Source organism: Panulirus ornatus, chromosome 45, assembly GCF_036320965.1.
Source record: "Panulirus ornatus isolate Po-2019 chromosome 45, ASM3632096v1, whole genome shotgun sequence".
NCBI classification, from domain to species: Eukaryota; Metazoa; Arthropoda; class Malacostraca; order Decapoda; family Palinuridae; genus Panulirus; species Panulirus ornatus.
This window is the reverse complement of record NC_092268.1, coordinates 7,026,334-7,050,008: the sequence shown is the minus strand read 5'-3', so window position 1 is coordinate 7,050,008 and position 23,675 is coordinate 7,026,334. Positions and strand designations below refer to the sequence as shown.

General features: G+C 44.6%; 1 long non-coding RNA gene across 1 annotated transcript; it reads left to right on the top strand.

The window, feature by feature from the left end:
- The first annotated feature begins 337 nt into the window (after positions 1-337).
- On the top strand, positions 338-23,675 carry LOC139763015 (uncharacterized). Its single transcript, XR_011716009.1, has 5 exons — positions 338-453; positions 2,052-2,364; positions 21,869-21,937; positions 22,065-22,234; positions 22,329-23,675. It is a non-coding gene; the product is annotated as an uncharacterized lncRNA (long non-coding RNA).

The following is a 23,675-nucleotide window of genomic DNA, read 5'->3' as shown; positions in this document are numbered from 1 at the left end:
ATATATATATATATATATATATATATATATATATATATATATACATATATATATATATATATATATATGGTTCTTGAACTTTGAAGAAAATTCTGTCATTTAAACAAAATGTCAAAGTTTATATAAAGGAATTTATTCCACGCCGAAATTGAGGCTAATTTATATAGTTTAAGAGTACCCTTAATTTTCCCGTTTTCTCTGGTGGTTGAGGTGTGTGTACCCACCTCCCGTTTTCTAATAGTTCTTAATCCCTCTCCCAGATGGCGTTGGCGCCAGGAAATGAGTTATACAAATTATTCATCTAAATTTCGCTTCTTTGTATGTGTTTCTCTTGGGTTCGGTCCGCCATATGCATTCTTGTATGAGCCGTTGGCCAAGATGGGATGGTGTACTCACCCTTGTGTATTTTAAGCCTTGTCTTGCCCCCAGCCTTAATGTCTACTCATATTTGAGGTAAGTAAGACATTATTTAATGCCATGGCAATATTTCTGTGCCATTTTGTTACTTAAGTAAGGTTTCCTTGAGGTTTTATTAGGGTTTAAATATGGGGGAAGGTGGGATCACAACACAGGTGCCATGATGGGATGGTGTACTCACCCTTGTGTATTTTAAGCCTTGTCTTGCCCCCAGCCTTAATGTTTACTCATATTTGAGGTAAGTTAGACATTATTTAATGCCATGGCAATATTTCTGTGCCATTTTGTTACTTAAGTAAGGTTTCCTTGAGGTTTTATTAGGGTTTAAATATGGGGGAAGGTGGGATCAACACACAGGTTGGAGGAGGCCATTTTGGTTTGGTGTACAATGCCTTGATCAACTCACTCCTTTCTTTTCCTTTTTTCTCCTCTTTCCTGTCTTTCGGTAAACCTTTATTGCTTTTCTCTTTCGTCTGGAACTTTTTTGGGTTTTTATATTACGATGGTTTTTAAATGGTTTACAGTCTTTTGGTGCGTTTTGACCCCGTTATATAGGTTATTATAGTTCAATGGTTGTTTGCGTTAATTGGTAGTTAAGCTAATTACGACCTACGGTTTGGTCACCTTGTACTGGTCAATAATAACATAGAATTGCATTTTCTTGACCCTTAACTTCCACAGAACAACAATAGTAAAACATCAATTTTATATATTTAAAGATGGATGATAATAGATTAATAGATTAATAGATAATAAATTAATAGATTAATAGATGATAGATATAGATGAATAGATTAATGGATAATAGATTAATAGATGATAGATATAGATGAATCGATTAATAGATAATAGGTTAATAGATGATAGATAATAGATTAACCTATAATGTAACCATGACTTAACATCTATCATGTTCCACACATAAACATTGGTAGATGTTATATATACAACATGTTGTAATTTAACTTAATGCTATATTACATGTAATATAACAATGTTAAATTACATGTAATTTGACTTAATGTTAAATTACATGTAATTTAACTTCATGTTAAATTACATGTAATTTGACAATGTTAACTTACATGTAATTTAACTTAATGTTAAATTACATGTAATTTAACTTCATGTTAAATTACATGTAATTTGACTTAATGTTAACTTAAATGTAATTTAACTTCATGTTAAATTACATGTAATTTAACATGTTAAATTACATGTAATTTAACTTCATGTTAAATTACATGTAATTTAACTTAATGTTTAAGTCCATGTAATTTAACTTAATGTTTAAGTACATGTAATTTAGCTTAATGTTAAATTACATGTAATTTAACTTCATGTTAAATTACATGTAATTTAACTTAATGTTAATGGAATGCCTTAGTATGTTTTTTATATTCAACATGTAATTTAACTTAATGTTAATATGCTTAATGATATGTTAATGTTAATTTAACTTAATGTTAATATGCTTCATGATATGTTAATGTTAATTTAACTTAATGTTGATATGCTTCATGATATGTTAATGTTAATTTAACTTAATGTTAATATGCTTCATGATATGTTAATGTTAATTTAACTTAATGTGTTCAAGTTGAAATGGAAATTAATACACAATTTATTTCCAGACTTCCAGTCCAACACCGGGCTGGATGTGACGACCTACCACGTCACCCTCCAGTCGAGGACCACGTCACCCTCCAGTCGAGGACCACGTCACCCTCCAGACGAGGACCACGTCACCCTCCAGACGAGGACCACGTCACCCTCCAGTCGAGGACCACGTCACCCTCCACTCGAGGACCACATCACCCTCCAGTCGAGGACCACGTCACCCTCCAGTCGAGGACCACGTCACACTCCAGTCGAGGACCACGTCACCCTCCAGTCGAGGACCACGTCACCCTCGTCGAGTGAAGGAGGAGGGTCCCTCCTTCACGTGTAAGTTTGATAGTGGGGTCAGCCTTCGTCAGCCACTGACGTGTGTCAGGGAGTGAGTAGCGTTCCTCCACCGTCAGCCACTGACGTGTGTCAGGGAGTGAGCAGTGTTCCTCCACCGTCAGCCACTGACGTGTGTCAGGGAGTGAGTAGCGTTCCTCCACCGTCAGCCACTGACTTGTGTCAGGGAGTGAGTAGCGTTCCTCCACCGTCAGCCACTGACGTGTGTCAGGGAGTGAGTAGTGTTCCTCCACCGTCAGCCACTGACGTGTGTCAGGGAGTGAGTAGCGTTCCTCCACCGTCAGCCACTGACGTGTGTCAGGGAGTGAGTAGCGTTCGTCCACCGTCAGCCACTGACGTGTGTCAGGGAGTGAGTAGTGTTCATCCACCGTCAGCCACTGACGTGTGTCAGGGAGTGAGTAGTGTTCCTACACCGTCAGCCACTGACGTGTGTCAGGGAGTGAGTAGCGTTCCTCCACCGTCAGCCACTGACGTGTGTCAGGGAGTGAGTAGTGTTCATCCACCGTCAGCCACTGACGTGTGTCAGGGAATGAGTAGTGTTCCTCCACCGTCAGCCACTGACGTGTGTCAGGGAATGAGTAGTGTTCCTCCACCGTCAGCCACTGACGTGTGTCAGGGAGTGAGTAGTGTTCCTCCACCGTCAGCCGCTGACGTGTGTCAGGGAGTGAGTAGTGTTTCTCACGTCCACTCGTTTCAGGAGTTGTTCCCTCAGCCACATGTGTAAGTGTAGTTCGTCAGTGAGTGGTCAGGAGTAGTGTTTCTCCACCGTCAGCCACTGACGTGTGTCAGTGAGTGAGTAGCGTTCCTCCACCGTCAGCCACTGACGTGTGTCAGGGATGAGTAGTGTTCATCCACCGTCAGCCACATGACGTGTGTCAGGAGTGAGTAGTGTTCATCCACCGTCAGCCACTGACGTGTGTCAGGGAATGAGTATGTTCCTCCACCGTCAGCCACTGACGTGTGTTAGGGAGTGAGTAGTGTTTCTCCACCGTCAGCCACTGACGTGTGTCAGGGAGTGAGTAATGTTCCTCCACCGTCAGCCACTGGCGAGTGTCAGGGAGTGAGTAGCGTTCCTCCACCGTCAGCCACTGACGTGTGTCAGGGAGTGAGTAGTGTTCCTCCACCGTCAGCCACTGACGTGTGTCAGGGATGAGTAGCGTTCTCCACCGTCAGCCACTGACGTGTGTCAGGAGTGAGTAGCGTTCCTCCACCGTCAGCCACTGAGTGTGTGTCAGGGAGTGAGTAGGTTCATCCACCGTCAGCCACTGACGTGTATCAGGAGTGAGTAGCGTTTCCTCCACCGTCAGCCACTGACGTGTGTCAGGGAGTGAGTAGCGTTCCTCACCGTCAGCCACTGACGTGTGTCAGGGATGACAGTAGTGTTCTCCAGTCAGCCACTGAGTGTGTCAGGGATGGTGGTAGCGTTCCTCCACCGTCAGCCACTGACGTGTGTCAGGGAGTGAGCAGTGTTTTTAGTGTGTCAGGTAGGAAACCATACAGTTGTGTGTCAGGTAGGTAACCATACAGTTGTGTGTCAGGTAGGAAACCATACAGTTGTGTGTCAGGTAGGAAGCCATACCCTTCGTGTGTCAGGTAGGAAACCATACAGTTGTGTGTCAGGTAGGAAAGCCATACAGTTGTGTGTCAGGTAGGAAACCATACAGTTGTGTGTCAGGTAGGAAACCATTCAGTTGTGTGTCAGGTAGGAAACCATACAGATGTGTGTCAGGTAGGAAACCATACAGTTGTGTGTCAGGTAGGAAACCATACAGTTGTGTGTCAGGTAGGAAACCATACAGTTGTGTGTCAGGTAGGAAACCATACAGATGTGTGTCAGGTAGGAAACCATACAGTTGTGTGTCAGGCAGGAAACCATACAGTTGTGTGTCAGGTACGAAACCATACCCTTCTGTGTCAGGTAGGAAACCATACAGTTGTGTGTCAGGTAGGAAACCATACAGTTGTGTGTCAGGTAGGAAACCATACAGATGTGTGTCAGGTAGGAAACCATACAGTTGTGTGTCAGGTAGGAAGCCATACAGTTGTGTGTCAGGTAGGAAACCATACAGTTGTGTGTCAGGTAGGAAACCATACAGTTGTGCGTTAGGTAGGAAACCATACAGTTGTGTGTCAGGTAGGAAACCATACAGTTGTGTGTCAGGTAGGAAACCATACAGTTGTGTGTCAGGTAGGAAGCCATACCCTTCTGTGTCAGGTAGGAAACCATACAGTTGTGTGTCAGGTAGGAAACCATACAGTTGTGTGTCAGGTAGGAAGCCATACAGTTGTGTGTCAGGTAGGTAACCATACAGTTGTGTGTCAGGTAGGAAACCATATACAGTTGTGTGTCAGGTAGGTAACCATACAGTTGTGTGTCAGGTAGGAAACCATACAGTTGTGTGTCAGGTAGGAAACCATACAGTTGTGTGTCAGGTAGGAAACCATACAGTTGTGTGTCAGGTAGGAAGCCATACAGTTGTGTGTCAGGTAGGTAACTATACAGTTGTGTGTCAGGTAGGAAACCATACAGTTGTGTGTCAGGTAGGAAACCAAACAGTTGTGTGTCAGGTAGGAAACCATACAGTTGTGTGTCAGGTAGAAAACCATACAGTTGTGTGTCAGGTGGGAAACCATAAAGTTGTGTGTCAGGTAGGAAACCATACAGTTGTGTATCAGGAAGGAAACCATACAGTTGTATGTCAGGTAGGAAGCCATACCCTTCTGTGTCAGGTAGGAAACCATACAGTTGTGTGTCAGGTAGGAAACCATACAGTTGTGTGTCAGGTAGGAAACCATACAGTTGTGTGTCAGGTAGGTAACCATACAGTTGTGTGTCAGGTAGGAAACCATACAGTTGTGTGTCAGGTAGGAAACCATACAGTTGTGTGTCAGGTAGGTAACCATACAGTTGTGTGTCAGGTAGGAAACCATACAGTTGTGTGTCTGGTAGGAAACCATACAGTTGTGTGTCAGGTAAGAAACCATACAGTTGTGTGTCAGGTAGGAAACCATACAGTTGTGTGTCAGGTAGGAAGCCATACAGTTGTGTGTCAGGTAGGAAGCCATACAGTTGTGTGTCAGATAGGAAACCATACAGTTGTGTGTCAGGTAGGAAACCATACAGTTGTGTGTCAGGTAGGAAACCATACTGTTGTGTGTCAGGTAGGAAACCATACAGTTGTGTGTCAGGTAGGAAACCATACAGTTGTGTTTCAGGTAGGAAACCATACAGATGTGTGTCAGGTAGGAAACCATACAGTTGTGTGTCAGGTAGGAAACCATACAGTTGTGTGTCAGGTAGGAAACCATACAGTTGTGTGTCAGGTAGGAAACCATACAGATGTGTGTCAGGTAGGAAACCATACAGTTGTGTGTCAGGTAGGAAGCCATACAGTTGTGTGTCAGGTAGGAAACCATACAGTTGTGTGTCAGGTAGGAAACCATGCAGTTGTGCGTTAGGTAGGAAACCATACAGTTGTGTGTCAGGTAGGAAACCATACAGTTGTGTGTCAGGTAGGAAACCATACAGTTGTGTGTCAGGTAGGAAGCCATACCCTTCTGTGTCAGGTAGGAAACCATACAGTTGTGTGTCAGGTAGGAAACCATACAGTTGTGTGTCAGGTAGGAAACCATACAGTTGTGTGTCAGGTAGGTAACCATACAGTTGTGTGTCAGGAGGAAACCATACAGTTGTTGTCAGGTAGGAAGCCATACCTTTGTGTCAGGTAGGAAACCATACAGTTGTGTGTCAGGTAGGAAACCATACAGTTGTGTGTCAGGTAGGAAACCATACAGTTGTGTGTCAGGTAGGAACCATACAGTTGTGTGTCAGGTAGGAAACCATACAGTTGTGTGTCAGGTAGGAAACCATACAGTTGTGTGTCAGGTAGGAAACCATACAGTTGTGTGTCAGGTAGGAAACCATACAGTTGTGTGTCAGGTAGGAAACCATACAGTTGTGTGTCAGGTAGGAAACCATACAGTTGTGTGTCAGGTAGGAAACCATACAGTTGTGTGTCAGGTAGGAAGCCATACAGTTGTGTGTCAGGTAGGAAGCCATACAGTTGTGTGTCAGTAGGAAACCATACAGTTTGTGTCAGGTAGGAAACCATACAGTTGTGTGTCAGGTAGGAAACCATACTGTTGTGTGTCAGGTAGGAAACCATACAGTTGTGTGTCAGGTAGGAAACCATACAGTTGTGTTTCAGGTAGGAAACCATACAGATGTGTGTCAGGTAGGAAACCATACAGTTGTGTGTCAGGTAGGAAACCATACAGTTGTGTGTCAGGTAGGAAACCATACAGTTGTGTGTCAGGTAGGAAACCATACAGTTGTGTGTCAGGTAGGAAACCTACAGTTGTGTCAGGTAGGAAGCCATACAGTTGTGTGTCAGGTAGGAAGCCATACAGTTGTGTGTCAGGTAGGAAACCATACAGTTGTGTGTCAGGTAGGAAGCCATACAGTTGTGTGTCAGGTAGGAAACCATACAGTTTTGTGTCAGGTACGTAACCATACCGTTGTGTCAGTTAGGAAACCATACAGTTGTGTGTCAGGTAGGAAACCATACAGTTGTGTGTCAGATAGGAAACCATACAGTTTTGTGTCAGGTAGGAAACCATACAGTTGCGTGTCAGGTAGGAAACCATACAGTTGTGTGTCAGGTAGGTAACCATACCGTTGTGTCAGGTAGGAAACCATACAGTTGTGTGTCAGGCAGGAAACCATACAGTTGTGTGTCAGGTAGGAAACCATAGAGTTGTGTGTCAGGTAGGAAACCATACAGTTGTGTGTCAGGTAGGAAACCATACAGTTGTGTGTCAGGTAGGAAACCATACAGTTGTGTGTCAGGTAGGAAGCCATACAGTTGTGTGTCAGGTAGGAAACCATACAGTTGTGTGTCAGGTAGGAAACCATACAGTTGTGTGTCAGGTAGGAAACCATACAGTTTTGTGTCAGGTAGGAAACCATACAGTTTTGTGTCAGGTAGGAAACCATACAGTTGCTGTGTCAGGTAGGAACCATAAGTTGTGTGTCAGGTAGGAAACCATACAGTTGTGTGTCAGGTAGGAAACCATACAGTTTTTGTGTCATTTAGGAAACCATACAGTTGTGTGTCAGGTAGAAAACATACCATTGTGTTGTCAGGTAGGAACCATACAGTTGTGTGTCAGGTAGGAACCATACAGTTGTGTGTCAGGTGGAAACCATACAGTTGTGTGTCAGGTAGGAAACCATACAGTTGTGTGTCAGGTATCAGGCCATACAGTTGTGTGTCAGGTAGGAAACCATACAGTTGTGTGTCAGGTAAGAAACCATACAGTTGTGTGTCAGGTAGGAAACCATACAGTTGTGTGTCAGGTAGGAAACCATACAGTTGTGTGTCAGGTAAGAAACCATACAATTGTGTGTCAGGTAGGAAACCATACAGTTGTGTGTCAGGTAGGAAACCATACAGTTGTGTGTCAGGTAGGAAACCATACAGTTGTGTGTCATGTCGGAAACCATACAGTTGTGTGTCAGGTACGAAGCCATACAGTTGTGTGTCAGGTAGGAAACCATACAGTTGTGTGTCAGGTAGGAAGCCATACCCTTCTGTGTCAGGTAGGAAACCATACAGTTGTGTGTCAGGTAGGAAACCATACAGTTGTGTGTCAGGTAGGAAACCATAGAGTTGTGTGTCAGGTAGGAAGCCATACAGTTGTGTCAGGTAGGAAACCATACAGTTGTGTGTCAGGTAGGAAGCCATACCCTTCTGTGTCAGGTAGGAAACCATACAGTTGTGTGTCAGGTAGGTAATCATACAGTTGTGTGTCAGGTAGGAAACGATACAGTTGTGTGTCAGGTAGGAAACCATACAGTTGGGTGTCAGGTAGGAAACCATACAGTTGTGTGTCAGGTAGGAAGCCATACAGTTGTGTGTCAGGTAGGAAGCCATACAGTTGTGTGTCAGGTAGGAAACCATACAGTTGTGTGTCAGGTAGGAAGCCATACAGTTGTGTGTCAGGTAGGAAACCATACAGTTGTGTGAGGTAGGAAACCATACAGTTGTGTGTCAGGTAGGAAACCATACAGTTGTGTCAGGTAGGAAACCATACAGTTGTGTGTCAGGTAGGAAGCCATACCCTTCTGTGTCAGGTAGGAAACCATACAGTTGTGTGTCAGGTAGGAAGCCATACCCTTCTGTGTCAGGTAGGAAACCATACAGTTGTGTGTCAGGTAGGAAGCCATACCCTTCTGTGTCAGGTAGGAAACCATACACTTGTGTGTCAGTTAGGAAGCCATACAGCTGTGTGTCAGGTAGGAAACCATACAGTTGTGTGTCAGGTAGGAAGCCATACAGTTGTGTGTCAGGTAGGAAACCATACAGTTGTGTGTCAGGTATCAGGCCATACAGTTGTGTGTCAGGTAGGAAACCATACAGTTGTGTGTCAGGTTGGAAACCATACCGTTGTGTGTCAGGTAGGAAACCATACAGTTTTGTGTCAGGTAGGAAACTATACAGTTGTGTGTCAGGTAGGAAACCATACAGTTGTGTGTCAGGTAGGAAACCATACAGTTGTGTGTCAGGTAGGTAACCATACAGTTGTGTGTCAGGTAGGAAACCATACATTTGTGTGTGAGGTAGGAAGCCATACCCTTCTGTGTCAGGTAGGAAACCATACAGTTGTGTGTCAGGTAGGAAGCCATACAGTTGTGTGTCAGGTAGGAAACCATACAGTTGTGTGTCAGGTAGGAAACCATTCAGTTGTGTGTCAGGTAGGAAACCATACAGATGTGTGTCAGGTAGGAAACCATACAGTTGTGTGTCAGGTAGGAAACCATACAGTTGTGTGTCAGGTAGGAAACCATACAGTTGTGTGTCAGGTAGGAAACCATACAGATGTGTGTCAGGTAGGAAACCATACAGTTGTGTGTCAGGTAGGAAACCATACAGTTGTGTGTCAGGTACGAAACCATACCCTTCTGTGTCAGGTAGGAAACCATACAGTTGTTGTGTCAGGTAGGAAACCATACAGTTGTGTGTCAGGTAGGAAACCATACAGTTGTGTGTCAGGTAGGAAACCATACAGTTGTGTGTCAGGTAGGAAGCCATACAGTTGTGTGTCAGGTAGGAAACCATACAGTTGTGTGTCAGGTAGGAAACCATACAGTTGTGCGTTAGGTAGGAAACCATACAGTTGTGTGTCAGGTAGGAAACCATACAGTTGTGTGTCAGGTAGGAAACCATACAGTTGTGTGTCAGGTAGGAAGCCATACCCTTCTGTGTCAGGTAGGAAACCATACAGTTGTGTGTCAGGTAGGAAACCATACAGTTGTGTGTCAGGTAGGAAGCCATACAGTTGTGTGTCAGGTAGGTAACCATACAGTTGTGTGTCAGGTAGGAAACCATATACAGTTGTGTGTCAGGTAGGTAACCATACAGTTGTGTGTCAGGTAGGAAACCATACAGTTGTGTGTCAGGTAGGAAACCATACAGTTGTGTGTCAGGTAGGAAACCATACAGTTGTGTGTCAGGTAGGAAGCCATACAGTTGTGTGTCAGGTAGGTAACTATACAGTTTGTGTGTCAGGTAGGAAACCATACAGTTGTGTGTCAGGTAGGAAACCATACAGTTGTGTGTCAGGTAGGAAACCATACAGTTGTGTGTCAGGTAGAAAACCATACAGTTGTGTGTCAGGTGGGAAACCATAAAGTTGTGTGTCAGGTAGGAAACCTACAGTTGTGTCAGGTAGGAACCATACAGTTGTGTGTCAGGTAGGAAGCCATATCTGGTGTCAGGTAGGAAACCATACAGTTGTGTGTCAGGTAGGAAACCATACAGTTGTGTGTCAGGTAGGAAACCATACAGTTTTGTGTCAGGTAGGTAACCATACGTTGTTGTCAGTTAGGAAACCATACAGTTGTGTGTCAGGTAGGAAACCATACAGTTGTGTGTCAGGTAGGTAACCATACAGTTTTGTGTCAGGTAGGAAACCATACAGTTGTGTGTCTGGTAGGAAACCATACAGTTGTGTGTCAGGTAAGAAACCATACCAGTTTGTGTCAGGTAGGAAACCATACAGTTGTGTGTCAGGTAGGAAGCCATACAGTTGTGTGTCAGGTAGGAACCATAAGTTGTGTGTCAGTAGGAAACCATACAGTTGTGTGTCAGGTAGGAAACCATACAGTTGTGTTCAGTAGAACCTACAGTTGTGTGTCAGGTAGGAAGCCATACGTTGTGTGTCAGGTAGGAAACCATACAGTTGTGTGTCAGGTAGGAAACCATACAGTTGTGTTTCAGGTAGGAAACCATACAGATTGTGTCAGGTAGGAAACCATACAGTTTGTGTCAGGTAGGAAACCATACAGTTCTGTGTCAGGTAGGAACCATACAGTTGTGTGTCAGGTAGGAAAGCCATACAGTTGTGTGTCAGGTAGGAAACCTACAGTTTTGTGTCATGGTAGGAAACCATACAGTTGTGTGTCAGGTAGGAACCATACAGTTGTGTGTCAGGTAGGAAACCATACAGTTGTGTGTCAGGTATAAGCCATACAGTTTGTGTCAGGTGGGAAACCATACAGTTGTGTGTCAGGTAGGAAACCATACAGTTGTGTGTCAGTTAGGACCATACAGTTGTGTGTCAGGTAGGAAACCATACAGTTGTGTGTCAGGTAAGAAACCATACAGTTGTGTGTCAGGTAGGAAACCATACAGTTGTGTGTCAGGTAGGAAACCATACAGTTGTGTGTCAGGTAGAAACCATACAATTGTGTGTCAGGTAGGAAACCATACAGTTGTGTGTCAGGTAGGAAACCATACAGTTGTGTGTCAGGTAGGAAACCATACAGTTGTGTGTCATGTAGGAAACCATACAGTTGTGTGTCAGGTACGAAGCCATACCCTTCTGTGTCAGGTAGGAAACCATACAGTTGTGTGTCAGGTAGGAAGCCATACCCTTCTGTGTCAGGTAGGAAACCATACAGTTGTGTGTCAGGTAGGAAGCCCTACAGTTGTGTGTCAGGTAGGAAGCCATACCCTTCTGTGTCAGGTAGTAAACCATACAGTTGTGTGTCAGGTAGGAAACCATACAGTTGTGTGTCAGGTAGGAAGCCATACAGTTGTGTGTCAGGTAGGAAACCATACAGTTGTGTGTCAGGTAGGAAACCATACAGTTTTGTGTCAGTTAGGAAACCATACAGTTGTGTGTCAGGTAGGAAACCATACAGTTGTGTGTCAGGTAGGAAACCATACAGTTGTGTGTCAGGTTAGGAAGCCATACAGTTGTGTCAGGTGGGAAACCATACAGTTGTGTGTCAGGTAGGAAACCATACAGTTGTGTGTCAGGTATCAGGCCATACAGTTGTGTGTCAGGTAGGAAACCATACAGTTGTGTGTCAGGTCAGGTAAGAAACCATACAGTTGTGTGTCAGGTAGGAAACCATACAGTTGTGTGTCAGGTAGGAAACCATACAGTTGTGTGTCAGGTAGGAAACCATACAGTTGTGTGTCAGGTAGGAAACCATACAGTTGTGTGTCAGGTAGGAAACCATACAGTTGTGTGTCAGGTAGGAAACCATACAGTGTGTGTCAGTAGGAAACCATACAGTTGTGTGTCAGGTAGGAAGCCATACCCTTCTGTGTCAGGTAGGAAACCATACAGTTGTGTGTCAGGTAGGAAACCATACCGTTCTGTGTCAGGTAGGAAACCATACAGTTGTGTGTCAGGTAGGAAGCCATACCCTTCTGTGTCAGGTAGGAAACCATACACTTGTGTGTCAGTTAGGAAGCCATACAGCTGTGTGTCAGGTAGGAAACCATACAGTTGTGTGTCAGGTAGGAAGCCATACAGTTGTGTGTCAGGTAGGAAACCATACAGTTGTGTGTCAGGTATCAGGCCATACAGTTGTGTGTCAGGTAGGAAACCATACAGTTGTGTGTCAGGTTGGAAACCATACCGTTGTGTGTCAGGTAGGAAACCATACAGTTTTGTGTCAGGTAGGAAACTATACAGTTGTGTGTCAGGTAGGAAACCATACAGTTGTGTGTCAGGTAGGAAACCATACAGTTGTGTGTCAGGTAGGAAACCATACAGAGTGTGTCAGGTATCAGGCCATACAGTTGTGTGTCAGGTAGGAAACCATACAGTTGTGTGTCAGGTAGGAAACCATACAGTTGTGTGTCAGGTAGGAAACCATACAGTTTTGTGTCAGGTATCAGGCCATACAGTTGTGTGTCAGATAGGAAACCATACAGTTGTGTGTCAGGTAGGAAACCATACAGTTGTGTGTCAGGTAGGAAACCATACAGTTGTGTGTCAGGTAGGAAACCATACAGTTGTGTGTCAGGTATCAGACCATACAGTTGTGTGTCAGGTAGGAAACCATACAGTTGTGTGTCAGGTAGGAAACCATACAGTTGTTTGTCAAGTAGGAAACCATAGTTGTGTGTCAGGTATCAGGCCATACAGTTGTGTGTCAGGTATCAGGCCATACAGTTGTGTGTCAGGTAGGAAACCATACAGTTGTGTCAGGTAGGAAACCATACAGTTGTGTGTCAGGTAGGAAACTATACAGTTGTGTGTCAGGTATTAGGCCATACAGTTGTGTGTCAGGTAGTAAACCATACATTTGTGTGTCAGGTAGGAAACCATAAAGTAGTGTGTCAGGTATCAGGCCATACAGTTGTGTGTCAGGTAGGAAACCATACAGTTGTGTGTCAGGTAAGAAACCATACAGTTGTGTGTCAGGTAGGAAACCATACAGTTGTGTGTCAGGTAGGAAACCATACAGTTGTGTGTCAGGAAACCATACAGTTGTGTGTCAGGTAGGAAACCATACAGATGTGTGTCAGGTAGAAAACCATACAGTTGTGTGTCAGGTAGGAAACCATACAGTTGTGTGTCAGGTAGGAAGCCATACCCTTCTGTGTCAGGTAGGAAACCATACAGTTGTTTGTCAGGTAGGAAACCATACAGTTGTGTGTCAGGTAGGAAACCATACAGTTGTGTGTCAGGTAGGTAACCATACCGTTGTGTCAGGTAGGAAACCATACAGTTGTGTGTCAGGCAGGAAACCATACAGTTGTGTGTCAGGTAGGAAACCATACAGTTGTGTGTCAGGTAGGAAACCATACAGTTGTGTGTCAGGTATTAGGCCATACAGTTGTGTGTCAGGTAGGAAACCATACAGTTGTGTGTCAGGTAGGAAACCATAAAGTTGTGTGTCAGGTATCAGGCCATACAGTTGTTTGTCAGTTAGGAAACCATACAGTTGTGTGTCAGGTAAGAAACCATACAGTTGTGTGTCAGGTAGGAAACCATACAGTTGTGTGTCAGGTAGGAAACCATACAGATGTGTGTCAGGTAGGAAACCATACAGTTGTGTGTCAGGTAGGAAACCATACAGTTGTGTGTCAGGTAGGAAGCCATACCCTTCTGTGTCAGGTAGGAAACCATACAGTTGTTTGTCAGGTAGGAAACCATACAGTTGTGTGTCAGGTAGGAAACCATACAGTTGTGTGTCAGGTAGGAAACCATACAGTTGTGTGTCAGGTAGGAAACCACGCAATTGTGTGTCAGGTAGGAAATCATACAGTTGTGTCAGTTAGGAAGCCATACCCTTCTGTGTCAGGTAGGAAACCATACAGTTGTGTGTTAGGTAGGAAACCATACAGTTGTGTGTCAGGTAGGAAACCATACAGTTGTGTGTCAGGTAGGAAACCATACAGTTGTGTGTCAGGTAGAAACCATACAGTTGTGTGTCAGGTAGGAAACCATACAGTTGTGTGTCAGGTAGGAAACCATACAGTTGTGTGTCAGGTAGGAAACCATACAGTTGTGTGTCAGGTAGGAACCATACAGTTGTGTGTCAGGTAGGAAACCATACAGTTGTGTGTCAGGTAGGAAACCATACACTTGTGTCAGGTAGGAAACCATACAGTTGTGTGTCAGGTAGGAAACCATGCAGTTGTGTGTCAGGTAGGAAACCATACAGTTGTGTGTCAGGTAGGAAACCATACAGTTGTGTGTCAGGTAGGTAACCATACAGTTGTGTGTCAAGTAGGAAACCATACAGTTTGTGTGTCAGGTAGGATAACCATACAGTTGTGTGTCAGGTAGGAAACCATACAGTTGTGTGTCAGGTAGGAAACCATACAGTTGTTTCATAGGAACATTACGTTTGTGTGTGTCAATGGTAAAACTATTTCATACATTTTTGTTAGGCTAAACACATACAGTTGTTTATAGGTATTGAAGGTCACACTCTTTGTGTCAGGTAAAACCTATACAGTTTTATAGGTTTGTGGGTCACCCTTTTGTTAGGCTAGAAACCATACAGGTTTTATGTGTTGTAGGTCACCACTTTGTGTCAGGCTAAACACTATAAGGTTTATAGTTTGTGGGTCACCACTTTTTTAGGGCTAAACACAGTAAGGTTATACATAGGTTTGTGGGTCACCACTTTTGTTAGGCTAAACACATACAGTTTTAGTGTTATGTAGGCACCACTACTTTGTGTTAGGCTAAACACATAGTTTTATGTTTGTGGGGAACCATTCGTTGTTTAGGTAAACACATAAGGTTTATATAGGTTTTATGGGTACCAACTTTGTTTAGGCTAAAACATAAGGTTTATATAGGTTTTTGGGGTCACCTACGTATTTGTTAGGCTAGAACACATAAGGTTTTATAGGTTTTTAGGGTCACCACTTTGTTTAGGCTAACAGCTATACGTAGGTTTTAATATAGGTTTTTGGTCACACTTTTGTTTAGGCTAAACACTATAAGGTTTTATATAGGTTTTGTGGGGTCACCACTTTTGTTTAGGCTAAACACTATAAGGTTTTATATAGGTTTTGTGGGGTCACCACTTTTGTTTAGGCTAAACACTATAAGGTTTTATATAGGTTTTGAGGGTCACCACTTTTGTTTAGGCTAAACACTATAAGGTTTTATATAGGTTTTTGTGGGGTCACCACTTTTGTTTAGGCTAAACACTATAAGGTTTTATATAGGTTTTGTGGGGTCACCACTTTTGTTTAGGCTAAACACTATAAGGTTTTATATAGGTTTTGTGGGGTCACCACTTGTTTAGTGGCTAAACACTATAAGGTTTATATAGGTTTTGTGGGGTCACACTTTTGTTAGGGCTAACACTATAAGGTTTTATATAGGTTTGGGTCACCACTTTTGTTTAGGCTAATACACTAGGTTTTATATAGGTTTTGTGGGTCACCGACTTTGTTTAGGCTAAAACATAGTTTTATATAGGTTTTTAGGGGTCACCACTTTTGTTTAGGCTAAACCTATAGGTTTTATATAGGTTTTTGTGGGTCACCACTTTTGTTTAGGCTAAACACTGATAAGGTTTTATATAGGTTTTGTGGGGTCACCACTTTTGTTTAGGCTAAACACTAGGTTTTATATAGGTTTTGTGGGTCACCACTTTTGTTTAGGCACACTATAAGGTTTTATAAGGTTTTGTGCTGTCACGACTTTGTTTAGCTGGACCATGATCGGATGTTTTACGTGGCCATATCGGGTATTTTTACGTGGGCCATGATCGGGGTTTTACTGGCCATGATCGGGATGTTTTAGTGGGCCATTGTTCGGATATTATACGTGGCATGATCGAGTTTTTAGTGGGCCATGATCGGTGTTTTACGTGGCCATGATCAGGGTTTTATAAGGTTTTGTGGGCCATGATCGGTGTTTTACGTGGGCCATGATCGGGATGTTTTACGTGGGCCATGATCGGGGTTTTACGTGGCCATGATCGAGGTGTTTTACGTGGGCCATGATCGGATGTTTTACTGGGCCATGATCGGTGTTTTACGTGGGCCATGATCGGGATGTTTTACGTGGGCCATGATCGGGATGTTTTACGTGGGCCATGATCGGGATGTTTTAGTGGGCCATGATCGGATGTTTACGTGGCCATGATCGGGATGTTTTACGTGGGCCATGATCGGGATGTTTTACGTGGGCCATGATCGGGATGTTTTACGTGGGCCATGATCGGGATGTTTTACGTGGGCCATGATCGGGTGTTTTACGTGGGCCATGATCGGGATGTTTTACGTGGGCCATGATCGGGATGTTTTACGTGGGCCATGATCGGGGTGTTTTACGTGGGCCATGATCGGGATGTTTTACGTGGGCCATGATCGGGATGTTTTACGTGGGCCATGATCGGGATGCTTTACGTGGGCCATGATCGGGATGTTTTACGTGGGCCATGATCGGGATGTTTTACGTGGGCCATGATCGGGATGTTTTACGTGGGCCATGATCGGGTGTTTTACGTGGGCCGTGATCGAGGTGTTTTACGTGGGCCATGATCGAGGTGTTTTACTGGGCATGATCGGGATGTTTACGTGGCCATGATCGGGTTTTACGTGGGCCATGATCGGGTGTTTTACGTGGGCCATGATCGAGGTGTTTTACGTGGGCCATGATCGGGATGTTTTACGTGGGCCATGATCGGGATGTTTTACGTGGGCCATGATCGAGGTGTTTTACGTGGGCCATGATCGGTGTTTTACGTGGGCCATGATCGGATGTTTTACGTGGGCCATGATCGAGTGTTTTACGTGGGCCATGATCGGTGTTTTACGTGGGCCATGATCGGGATGTTTTTACTGGGCCATGATCGGGTGTTTTACGTGGGCCATGATCGGGTGTTTTACGTGGGCCATGATCGGGATGTTTTACGTGGCATGATCGGGTGTTTTACGTGGGCCATGATCGGGTGTTTTACGTGGGCCATGATCGGGATGTTTTACGTGGGCCATGATCGAGGTGTTTTACTGGCCATGATGAGTGTTTTACGTGGGCCATGATCGAGGTGTTTTACGTGGGCCATGATCGGGATGTTTTACGTGGGCCATGATCGGGATGTTTTACGTGGGCCATGATCGGATGTTTTACGTGGGCCATGATCGGGATGTTTTACGTGGGCCTGATCGGGATGTTTTACGTGGCCATGATGGGATGTTTTACGTGGGCCATGATCGAGGTGTTTTACGTGGGCCATGATCGGGATGTTTTACGTGGGCCATGATCGGGATGTTTTACGTGGGCCATGATCGGGATGTTTTACGTGGGCCATGATCGGGATGTTTTACGTGGGCCATGATCGGGATGTTTTACGTGGGCCATGATCGGGTGTTTTACGTGGGCCATGATCGGGTGTTTTACGTGGGCCATGATCGGGTGTTTTACGTGGGCCATGATCGGGATGTTTTACGTGGGCCATGATCGGGTGTTTTACGTGGGCCATGATCGGGATGTTTTACGTGGGCCATGATCGGTGTTTACGTGGGCCATGATCGAGGTGTTTTACGTGGGCCATGATCGGGTGTTTTACGTGGGCCAATGATACGGGATGTTTTACGTGGCCATGATCAGGATGTTTTACGTGGGCCATGATCGAGATGTTTTACGTGGGCCATGATCGGGTGTTTTACGTAGGCCATGATCGAGGTGTTTTACGTGGGCCATGATCGGGATGTTTTACGTGGGCCATGATCGAGGTGTTTTACATGGGCCATGATCGGGATGTTATACGTGGGCCATGATCGAGGTGTTTTACGTGGGCCATGATCGGGTGTTTTACGTGGGCCATGATCGGGTGTTTTACGTGGGCCATGATCGGGGTGTTTTACGTGGGCCATGATCGAGGTGTTTTACGTGGGCCATGATCGAGGTGTTTTACGTGGGCCATGATCGAGGTGTTTTACGTGGGCCATGATCGGGATGTTTTACGTGGGCCATGATCGGTGTTTTACGTGGCCATGATCGGGGTGTTTTACGTGGGCCATGATCGAGGTGTTTTGCGTGGGCCATGATCGGGTGTTTTACGTGGGCCATGATCGGAGTGTTTTACGTGGCCATGATCGGGTGTTTTACGTGGGCCATGATCGGTGTTTTACGTGGGCCATGATCGGGTGTTTTACGTGGGCCATGATCGGGTGTTTTACGTGGGCCATGATCGGATGTTTTACGTGGGCCATGATCGAGGTGTTTTACGTGGGCCATGATCGGGGTGTTTTACGTGGGCCATGATCGGGGTGTTTTACGTGGGCCATGATCGGGTGTTTTACGTGGGCCATGATCGGGATGTTTTACGTGGGCCATGATCGAGGTGTTTTACGTGGGCCATGATCGGGTGTTTTACTTGGGCCATGATCGGGGTGTTTTACGTGGGCCATGATCGGGGTGTTTTACGTGGGCCATGATCGGGGTGTTTTACGTGGGCCATGATCGAGGTGTTTTACGTGGGCCATGATCGAGGTGTTTTAAGTGGGCCATGATCGGGATGTTTTACGTGGGCCATGATCGGGGTGTTTTACGTGGGCCATGATCGGGTTTTACGTGGGCCATGATCGGGTGTTTTACGTGGCCATGATCGGGGTGTTTTACGTGGGCCATGATCGCGGTGTTTTACGTGGGCCATGATCGGGTGTTTTACGTGGGCCATGATCGGGTTGTTTTACGTGGGCCATGATCGGGTGTTTTACGTGGGCCATGATCGGGTGTTTTACGTGGGCCATGATCGGGGTGTTTTACGTGGGCCATGATCGGGTGTTTTACGTGGGCCATGATCGAGGTGTTTTACGTGGGCCATGATCGGGATGTTTTACGTGGGCCATGATCGAGGTGTTTTACGTGGGCCATGATCGGGATGTTTTACGTGGGCCATGATCGAGGTGTTTTACGTGGGCCATGATCGAGGTGTTTTACGTGGGCCATGATCGGGATGTTTTACGTGGGCCATGATCGGGGTGTTTTACGTGGGCCATGATCGGGTGTTTTACGTGGGCCATGATCGGGTGTTTTACGTGGGCCATGATCGGGTGTTTTACGTGGGCCATGATCGGGTGTTTTACGTGGGCCATGATCGAGGTGTTTAACGTGGGCCATGATCGAGGTGTTTTACGTGGGCCATGATCGGAGTTTTACGTGGGCCATGATCGGGTGTTTTACGTGGGCCATGATCGGAGTGTTTTACGTGGGCCATGATCGAGGTGTTTTACCTGGCCATGATCGATGTGTTTTAACGTGGGCCATGATCGGGTGTTTTACGTGGCCATGATCGGGATGTTTTTAGTGGCCATGATCGAGGTGTTTTACGTGGGCCATGATCGAGGTGTTTTACGTGGGCCATGATCGAGGTGTTTTACGTGCCCGCACCATTTTTTGACAACTATACAACCCAAGTCCCGTTATATTAATCATTGCTACACAACCTGATTGAAAGGTATATATATATATATATATATATATATATATATATATATATATATATATATATATTATATTTTTACTTGTCGCTGTCTCCCGCGTTTGCGAGGTAGCGCAAGGAAACAGACGAAAGAAATGGCCCAACCCCCCCCCCCCCCATACACATGTATATACATACGTCCACACACGCAAATATACATACCTACACAGCTTTCCATGGTTTACCCCAGACGCTTCACATGCCTTGATTCAATCCACTGACAGCACGTCAACCCCGGTATACCACATCGCTCCAATTCACTCTATTCCTTGCCCTCCTTTCACCTCCTGCATGTTCAGGCCCCGATCACACAAAATCTTTTTCACTCCATCTTTCCACCTCCAATTTGGTCTCCCTCTTCTCCTTGTTCCCTCCACCTCCGACACATATATCCTCTTGGTCAATCTTTCCTCACTCATTCTCTCCATGTGCCCAAACCATTTCAAAACACCCTCTTCTGCTCTCTCAACCACGCTCTTTTTATTTCCACACATCTCTCTTACCATTACGTTACTTACTCGATCAAACCACCTTACACCACACATTGTCCTCAAACATCTCATTTCCAGCACATCCATCCTCCTACGCACCACTCTATCCATAGCCACGCCTCGCAACCATACAACATTGTTGGAACCACTATTCCTTCAAACATACCCATTTTTGCTTTCCGAGATACTGTTCTCGACTTCCACACATTTTTCAAGGCTCCCAAAATTTTCGCCCCCTCCCCCACCCTATGATCCACTTCCGCTTCCATGGTTCCATCCGCTGACAGATCCACTCCCAGATATCTAAAACACTTCACTTCCTCCAGTTTTTCTCCATTCAAACTACCTCCCAATTGACTTGACCCTCAACCCTACTGTACCTAATAACCTTGCTCTTATTCACATTTACTCTTAACTTTCTTCTTCCACACACTTTACCAAACTCAGTCACCAGCTTCTGCAGTTTCTCACATGAATCAGCCACCAGCGCTGTATCATGAGCGAACAACAACTGACTCACTTCCCAAGCTCTCTCATCCCCAACAGACTTCATACTTGCCCCTCTTTCCAAAACTCTTGCATTCACCTCCCTAACAACCCCATCCATAAACAAATTAAACAACCATGGAGACATCACACACCCCTGCCGCAAACCTACATTCACTGAGAACCAATCACTTTCCTCTCTTCCTACACGTACACATGCCTTACATCCTCGATAAAAACTTTTCACTGCTTCTAACAACTTCCTCCCACACCATATATTCTTAATACCTTCCACAGAGCATCTCTATCAACTCTATCATATGCCTTCTCCAGATCCATAAATGCTACACAAATCCATTTGCTTTTCTAAGTATTTCTCACATACATTCTTCAAAGCAAACACCTGATCCACACATCAGTGTAATTGTTGCCTCTTGCGCATGCTCAATGTAACTTTTTTACATTTTGCGCTTGCTCAGTGTAACTTTTACGTCTTGCACATGCTGTTACTTTATTACATCTTGCGCATGCTCAGTGTAACTTTTTCACCTCTTGTGCATCCTGTGTTACTTTTTGACCTGTTGCGCATGCTGTGTTACTTTTTTACGTCTTGCGCATGTTCAGTGTAACTTTTACCTCTTGCGCATACTGTGTTACTTTTTTGACTCTGACTTACTTTGAATTAGTGGGTCGAAATGGGTCAGTGAGTGTGAAAATGGCCTCCTTCAGTGTTACATCATTTAACGGTCAATATTCTTGAAGATCGGTGTCTGGGAATATCTCTCATCTCGTATTGATAAACAGGTCAATACCTGAACTTCTTCTGGTGTTGATCAATACATCACATAGAATTATTTATATAACAAAAAATGATAAAGATTTATGGATAAATGGCTTCTCCCCCCAAGCCATATACCTCTGGCCATTTTCCATACTATAATCTATCTATTATCTATCATGCATAGCTAAATATAGGCTTTGGCATGACCGGCAAAATGTCAGCCAAGAATGTTAGATGTTGTTGAAGATACATTAGTTGTATTATTAGTTGTATTATTAGTTTTATTAATAGTTTAATTGTGTCACTTAGCAGATCCCAGCAAGCTATGTCTAAATAGCTGGGTGACCCAGAGTTAGAAATATAGATATACATATATAATGGCTCCCAGATAGAAAGCTTTTCATTAATTAAGTAAAAATGTTTTATTAATACATGACGATAGATGTATAGGATACATTCCAGGACTGTATTGACCTTAGAAGATCAACAAAGAAACGTATTACGACAATATTATTGGATGACGCCTTCAAGGTGAGTTGTGGTAAATAAACATTACATTTATCCATGTAATAAATTGCTTTACTGAAACGTGTGTGGCAAAATGGTAATGAAAAATGTATTTATTCTTCTTGAACTTCAAGGTATATTGTATTTATAGATGGAGTTACTGAAGCAGAAGGAGTGGAAGTAGAAGTAACACGAGTCGTTGGGGAGAAGTGGATCAATACAACACCTCCATATACATCGGGGCAGTGGATTAATACATTCCTCAACCTCACAACACCTCCTCCAGGTGTATCTTCATCTACATCTTCGTCAGCGTCTACGGTAAGAGCCAGGTACTGCTGAAGGTGCTCTGAGATACAAAGTTTTCCATATAAACCAACAATTTGTATGAATATGTAACGACCGGTTTTTATAGGTGGAGATGGAGTCGCTGAAGGAGTGGAAGTAGAAGAAAGAGGAGTCGTTCAGGGCACCGGACCAGCTAGCGTCGCCATGTCCCTCCTGCAGGTGGCCAGGGACGAAGGCAAGAACCAGGCACTGCAGGAGGTGCCCAAGGACCAGCCACCGCTGGAGGTGGTCAAGTACAGCTACTGACGCAGGCACTGACGAAGGTGCCTAAGAACCAGGCACTGCAGGAGGTGCCCAAGGACCAGCCATCGCTGGAGGTGGTCAAGCACCCGCTACTGACGCAGGCACTGAAGGAGGTGCACAGGCACCCGCTACTGTCGCAGGCGCCTAAGGAGGAAGCTAAGAACCAGGCACTGCAGGAGGTGGTCAAGTATCGCTACTGAAGGACCAGCCACCGCTGGAGGTGGTCAAGTATCGCTTCTGTAGGAGGTGCTCAGGCACCGCTACTGTCGCTGACGGAGGAAGCTACGCGCCACAGACTATACAAGTGGTGCTAAGGCATCACTTGTGGACCAAGAGGAAAGAACTATGTAGTTCTTAATTGGTTCCTCCAACGACTCGTACAAATTTGAAGGCCGTAGTAATCGAAGAACACTACGAGGGAGTAATCTCTGCTGGAATCAAGTTGCTTTTATAATTGAAAGTTCATATAAATTTGAAAATTTTGGAAAAAAAACTATATATGTTAATTTTGTTAATATAAATCAATAATTGTGTTCAGTTTGTGTTGCTAATTTATTGTAAAAATGGTCGCTTGATATACATTTTCTATAATAAAATTATTATATAAAATATATATATATATAGTATGACATTACAATTGTCATATTCCTTAAAAATTTACATCACTGTCCAACCTCCACATTTCCACTGAAGATCTTAGAGGTGGTTCAGTAGTTAATGGCTTTTCTATACTTCTCTTCCGATTGCCTGGTGTTCGCCACGTCTGCCCAAATATGTTCCATCACTTCCACTCCTTTCCTGGCCCCAGTCCAGTGGTGTAGGGGTGTCTTCTTCCTAGGAGAAGCGTTGAACAACACGCGCACTGTGGGAGGGAGAGGTAAAACCAACCCCCTCCCTCCACAGAGGCTACAAGAGACGTGTCCTCCTGTAGCTACTCCGAGAAACGTATCCTCCATTAGCTCCTGCTACAAGAGACGTGTCCTCCTGTAGCTACTCCGAGAAACGTATCCTCCATTAGCTCCTGCTACAAGAGACGTGTCCTCCTGTAGCTACTCCGAGAAACGTATCCTCCATTAGCTCCTGCTACAAGAGACGTGTCCTCCTGTAGCCACTCCTACAATAAACGTATCCTTCATTAGCTCCTGCTACAAGAGACGTGTCCTCCAGTAGC